This window comes from Belonocnema kinseyi, chromosome 8, assembly GCF_010883055.1.
Source record: "Belonocnema kinseyi isolate 2016_QV_RU_SX_M_011 chromosome 8, B_treatae_v1, whole genome shotgun sequence".
Classification (NCBI taxonomy): domain Eukaryota; kingdom Metazoa; phylum Arthropoda; class Insecta; order Hymenoptera; family Cynipidae; genus Belonocnema; species Belonocnema kinseyi.
Window position 1 is genome coordinate 108,995,710 of NC_046664.1, and position 6,599 is coordinate 109,002,308.

At 31.6% G+C, this 6,599-nt stretch overlaps 1 protein-coding gene across 5 annotated transcripts in view; it reads left to right on the plus strand.

Annotated features, from left to right (window-relative positions):
* The window catches only part of LOC117177790, a 177,961-nt gene that overhangs the window by 103,154 nt on the left and 68,208 nt on the right, over positions 1–6,599 (plus strand). The window lies entirely within an intron of this gene.

Consider the following 6,599-nt stretch of genomic DNA (forward strand, 5'->3'; position numbering starts at 1 on the left):
AGTAAGGGAAAGCAAGGGAGTAGGGCAGAGCCAAACGGGTGATCCTGAAAAGGGACAGTAAAAAACGAAAATTGTTTTCAATATTGTGGAAAATGCATTTTTCTTTATGGTAAGAGGAAACGGAAGCCCTGGAAGCTCGCTCATCTTAGGAATTAATATCACTACAGTTACTATTGTTTATCCTACGCAATGCGAACTAGTAGAATATAAGTAGTAGTTAAGTTAGACTAAGGATGGAATTGTAAATATATGTACAGGGAGCGGAGGCCCTCAAACCCGGAAAAGGGAGAGATTAAATACATACATTAATGTTAAGAAATATAATTATTTAAACGATTTATTATTATTTTCAATGATATCGTCTTTGAATAATTCTCGAAATTGCGGTTATTTTTCTGAAATTTTGAACTTTTTGTTTACTTTTGACTTGAAGTGAGTTAATAATTAATTCAATTTAACAAAACAATTCTCTTAATAAATTATTATTGTCAATAGTACTATTTTCAATAAAGTCAATACAAAATAATTAACATAGAGTCAATAAAGTCAATAAACATTTGAAATAATTGTATTTAAAAAATCTATTTCTTTTTTATGAATATATTTTTCTGAAATAATACAGATATTTGAAATATTTTTTTAATTTTCTATATGGATCATATTAAATATAAATTCTCCTTAAAGTAATGACTGAGAGCCTTTTTGTTTAAATTAATATTAATATTTAATATTTGTTCCTAACTTGCATGAATTATTAACTCACTAAGTAAAAAGTTGACAAAAAGTTAAAAATTTAAGAAAAAACGCAACTTTTTAGTAATTGTCTGAAGAAAGAGAATTGATAATAATAATAATTTGCTTGAACAATTATGCTTGTTAACTTTTATGTATGTATGTAATTTATTACTTTCTGTTTTACGGGTTTGAGGGCTCCGTTCTGTTTACATATTTTACAATTTCACTCAACTACTATGCCTTATGCTTAACTCAACCTATAATCGCTTCGCCTTCTTATTATTTACTAGTTCTTACATATGATCTAATCTTACAAGTGCATAAAACATTACAGGGCTTCCATTTCCTCTTACCATTACTCTTCAAGTTTTTCCAATACGCGCAATACTAATTTTCCTTATTCAAACTTGTTTTGTATCAATTTTGGTTTGTGCTTACCCCATGCACTCTCTCTTCTTTTTTCTCTTATAAACTCTTCGTCCACTTTCCTCCTTGTCCACATCCACTTACTATCCATCTAAGTCTATCCGCCACGCTATTTCCCCCTTACTCTTCCTGTTTGTTCACTTGTAATAATTATTACTTTACTGAGTATAGTCAAAAGTTGATAAAAAGTGGAAAATAAAAAAGCAACTGTTTGACATTACCATAGAAGAAGGTAGTTTTTTACAACAATAATTTGTTTAAACAATAATTTTAGTTATGTCATTATTTGTCGCAGCATAATAAAAAATTTGACAAAAAGTGGACATTTTTTTTTAAACCGTGACTTTTTAACTTTTTTCTAATAGAAAATTTCTAAAAACGATAATAAATTGTTTAACCAATTTATATAAGAGCTAATTATCAGTATAAAGTAGAATTTTATGTATTTTTTTTCTTTTGGAAAATACGTGTTAAACTTCAGGGCGCTTGCGTCATCTCTAGCAATCTTTTTTTTTTTAAGACGATTTATTTTTGTGTGGATTCGAACAAATTTCTGGGTGATATGACTGAAAATTAGAAGAAAAAAAACAATTTTGGACCACCCTAGTTTTCATACTTAATAATAATTAAAAAGAGCAAAAGAAATAAAACTCGTGTTGCATGTGCGTAAGTTACATAATTAGTAATATTAATATTATGCCAATAGTATTATGCAATTCATGAGTAAGAACTTTGAATTAATGTTAAATAAAAATAAAAATAGGGAAAAGTATAAGGTATAAATACATAAGATGAAAACATACACTATACTCTCAATTTCAGTACTCTCATTACTCGGCCTTTCTAGAACTATTGCTTATTGCAATTTCTTAGGGGAGCAGAGCAAGAGCGGGTGTGACTGTCAACGCGGAAGGGCTGCAGTACGCTAGTATTCAGTCAAGTATATTTTGCATTAGCATACCCGCCAATTGGAAACGGTTCAGACAGCCCAGGCTCTGTAAGTTTGGATCCCCCGGAATTCAGTGTAAAGTTATTTGCAGGCAATCCCCGACAATGGACTGAAAACGAGAGTTTCTCGTATATTATAAATATCCTTCTTACAATACATATTTTTATTTTATAAATTTATACCTTATATTTTTTTATTTTCATTTTTATTAAACATCAATTTAAAGTTCGTATTCATGAATTGCATAATGTTATTTGAATAATATTGATATTACTAATTATTTAACTTACCCACATGCTACACATGGTTTATTTCTTTTGCTCTTTTTAATTGTTATGAACTACGAAAACTCAAATAGGACCTTCATAATGTTTATAATGTTGTAATGCCGAAGCTCGGCTGCCATTATCGCACCAATGACGGAATGATAACTATGGCCTGCACTTGACAGCCAAGGTTTGGCTGCCATTGTCGGCCCAACACTGGGTACCAGTATTGGACCAAACCTAGCTGCCATCGTCATGCCATTGCCAGATTGATAACTATGGCCTTGAATTGGCAGCCAAGGGTTGGCTGCCATTGTCGGCCCAACATTGGGTATCAATACTGCTATAGTCTAAAGTCTAAGGATATGAAAAAAGGTATTTAAAAAATAAATATTAATTGATTGCGACTACTTTGAATATAAATATTAATGATCTATTCAGATTGAATATACATATATCACATTTTGAACATTATATATTACAAATAAAATTTCTAACGCTACGGGGTATCGCTCTCTTTTTCTAATTATTTATTATTATGGGATGTAGTGTAAATGTAAAACACACGAACTGTTAACAGGAATAGCAATAAAATCATTTTTAAATAAATAATTTAAATCGATTGCAACTTTTCTTTGCGTAATATTTCGGTTTTTTCCGTTGTAGCCTACTTTGCAACTTTTTGCAATGACAGGAAATGTAATTTTTCATAAACATTAAAAATTTTTAATGACAGAACTTAGCGAATTTCATCGTGAACTTTGACAATTTTTCAATACATTTTTTTATGTTTCGTGTAAGATTTGTTTATTAAATGCTAAAAGTGTGACTTGGCGAAATAAAGTGCCGATTCTGGGCCAAGCATCAGTGGAGGATCGGCAAATATAAATAGCCAATATGGGCTGCCATCACTGGCTCAACATTGGTCCGATTTAAATAAAACATGGTTTGCCGTGATAAAAGTGACACTTGGCCCAGTAATGTACCGTCAATGGGCCATACTTTGGCTGATCTTTGTGAAACAAGGTTCCCCGTACTAAAACTGAGATTTGGCCCCATAAAGTGCTGATACTGGGCCAAGCATCGGCGGAGGATCGGCAAATATAAATAGCCAATATAGGCTGCCAGCACTGGCTCAACACTGGACCGATTAAAATGCCGACATTGGCCCAATAACTTTAGCCGACCTTTGGCTGCCAAAATCGGACCAGCACTGGGCCGTATATTCAGCTCCGGCAATTCGCACTTAGGATGTTATGTAAAAAGTATTAAAATTATAATCTTTAAATTTGCAATCATGTACATAAAGAAACTAATTAGAAATAAGTTTATAATATTCAATTACAATATAAAAATAAACAATTTTAAATTAGATTAAAGTCAATCTTAAAATTCGATTTAACGTCTCATGATCAAGTTAATGTGCAGAATTCCTTAAAATAAACCCGAGAAATCAACGACAAAATTTGGACAACTACCATAAAATGTTCCTATTGTAATTTTAAAAAAAAATTTCTAAAAAAATCAAAGAAAAAAATCTTTTTGTGGACAATAAATAAAAAAGAAGAAAAAAATATGAGAAGCCATCCAAATAAATTCCCTTCCTTCTCTTTTTTATTTGTTGCTTCTTTTTTATTTTTATCATTATCAAATGAAAACAAAACAACATTTGTGAATAATAATCACCAACGTTTCGGAACTCATACAGCACCCTTATCAAGACAAGAAACATTTGAACAGGTAGGAACAGCAAAGAAACCACGACGCTTTTTCCCTGATACCTGAAAATTGTCAGATATCAGGGAGGAGCATTATGGTTTCGTTGCTGTTCCTGTTTTTTTATTAATTCCTGAGAATTCTCAGGTATCTTGGCGAGAGCAACGTGGTTTCGTTGCTATTCCTACCTGCTTCAATTTGGCCTGCCTTGATAAGGATACTGTATGAGTGCCGAAACGTTGGTAATTATTTTTTGCAAATGTTTTTTTGTTGTGATTTGATAATAATAAAACTAATTTTCACTTTTTTTCACATCAACATCTTTTAGGCTTGGTCAAGTTCTTCCATGATTCAAACTTCATCATTTGACCCAACTTTAAAAAAAAATCGAAAAGTGTTTAAACTTCAGAATTCGCCTGCACCATTACGATCAATAATATTATCAACGTCTGAATCATGGTTCAAAGATAACACGTCATAGGCCAGGGATCAAAAGTCAAACTAGAGCATTATTTATTAAATGAACTAAAAACTTCAGAGAAGTTTCATAACACCTAGATATTATCCAAGTGAGCTGCAATTTACTAAATTTTATCTAGCAGTACCTCAAGAAAAAATCAGGTGGAAGAAATTAATTAAAATTACAGAATTAAGAACCACCCTAGTAAACATTTTCCTTCATAATTTCCTATCCTGACACGATCCTGGCTGTTGTGTATGTTGATGTTTCCTAAAAATACCTCCAATTTTAGATTTGTATTTTGCATTTTGTGCTTTAATAAGGAGTATTAGATTTGATGGCCTTTTCTGTTGTATGGAGTGGTTTTCGCTGTGTTTAGTTCTTACTTTAATGTCGAATTGAATTCTTTATTGGACCTAGCATTTTAATTAATTAGAATTATGCTAGGGTTCGAATTAAAATGGATAAACCCCTTTTTTCTGAAAATCAAAAATCAGCTTCATTATGTTTTTTATTTGGTAAAAGTAATTTCTTCAAGTTTAGAGATCGTTGTGGAAAATTTCGTATTAATTGAGGATCATTAAGATATTGGGAACAAGTATGTGTGAGATAATCAGAACGTAAAGTTCAAATATTCTATAATAGCCAGGGATCAAAAATCGAAGAAATAATAAAGGTAAATTATTATAATTTTTTATTATTTGTACATGAAATTTGTCTGATGTCTGTTATTAATGCGAAATGAATGTCCACCTATACTGAGGTTTCCCTAATTATTAACTTTAAATTAAGAATACGTTCATAATTACTTAATGATTAAGAATTAGTAGATATTTCGTTAATAAATAAGGATCATGTGAAGAGGATTCTCTAATGATTAGAAATCGTTATGAAGGACCAAGAGGAAGACTTCCAAATTAATTAAAATGTGTTTCCCGTGTCTTCATAATTTTGACAGACTGGACGTCGCCTTTTCATCTCTTTCCTTGAGAAAATTGTCAAACAGAAGATTAACAAATCGAAATGCTTTCCACGGTCTGCTCATGTATTAGGACGTCTTTCGTTTATCGAACACAGAGCGTTTAGGTAGAAAAAGACTCTTAAAGGATTGTAAAAGGATTTCACTTTGGATGCTGTTTTATTTTTTCACATGTTGCTAAGCCTCGTGAATGCCGAAAGATTCCCGATTATTTGAAGAGAGGTATTCAATAAGTATTTAATACGTTATTTAATTTAAACTATATTTGATCAAATGTCATTTACTTCTCAGTGATTATTGAAATCATCAAACGAAGAGGCAGATTGCATTTATTATACCTTCAACTGTAAACAAGCTTCTAGGAATGAAACTCGTTCGTTCCTCTTTGATCGATAAGTAGAGCTTTCTGTCTGGAAAACTTATACACCAAGCTTTTCAAAAGAGCAAATCAAACAGTCGAGCTTTGCCTCTTTAAGGGCACTTTCAGAAAATAAGCATCGTAATTATTTCTTGGATTGAACTTTAATCATTGCTCCAAGTTCTGTCAACAGAAAGTAATTTATAAATATTTGAGAGTTCCGTTTTTTAATTCATATTGCTTTGATGAAAAAGTATTTTTCTATCGATAATTATAGAACAATTAATTCAAGGATTCCTTCTAGAAATATATAAAATCAATTCTAGAAGTTTTTAACACTCCAGATTAAATGAGTTTTTATCGTTTTTGGCTAGAATTTTGATATAGAACTTACAATTAGTCCAAATTTATCTTAAAGTTTCCTTTTGTTTCTCCTATTGTCGATAGTTGGGTTAGCCCGCATCCTGGAAAATCCAATTTAAAGTCTATTTAGGTCACCTGGCAACTTGCTGTGACAAATGTGTTATGTGGCCCGTTGTTAAAGGTAAACGGCTATGCAGGATGTAAGCCAGATTGGCCAGTCCTCCAAAAGCAATCTTCCAACCACCTATGATCTATGGTGGTTTCATCATCGCATTGCTTCATCCTCCGCTAAAATTTGCTGAGAATAGGACAAGAAATCCCATCGGGGCCAATCGATTGCCCATTAC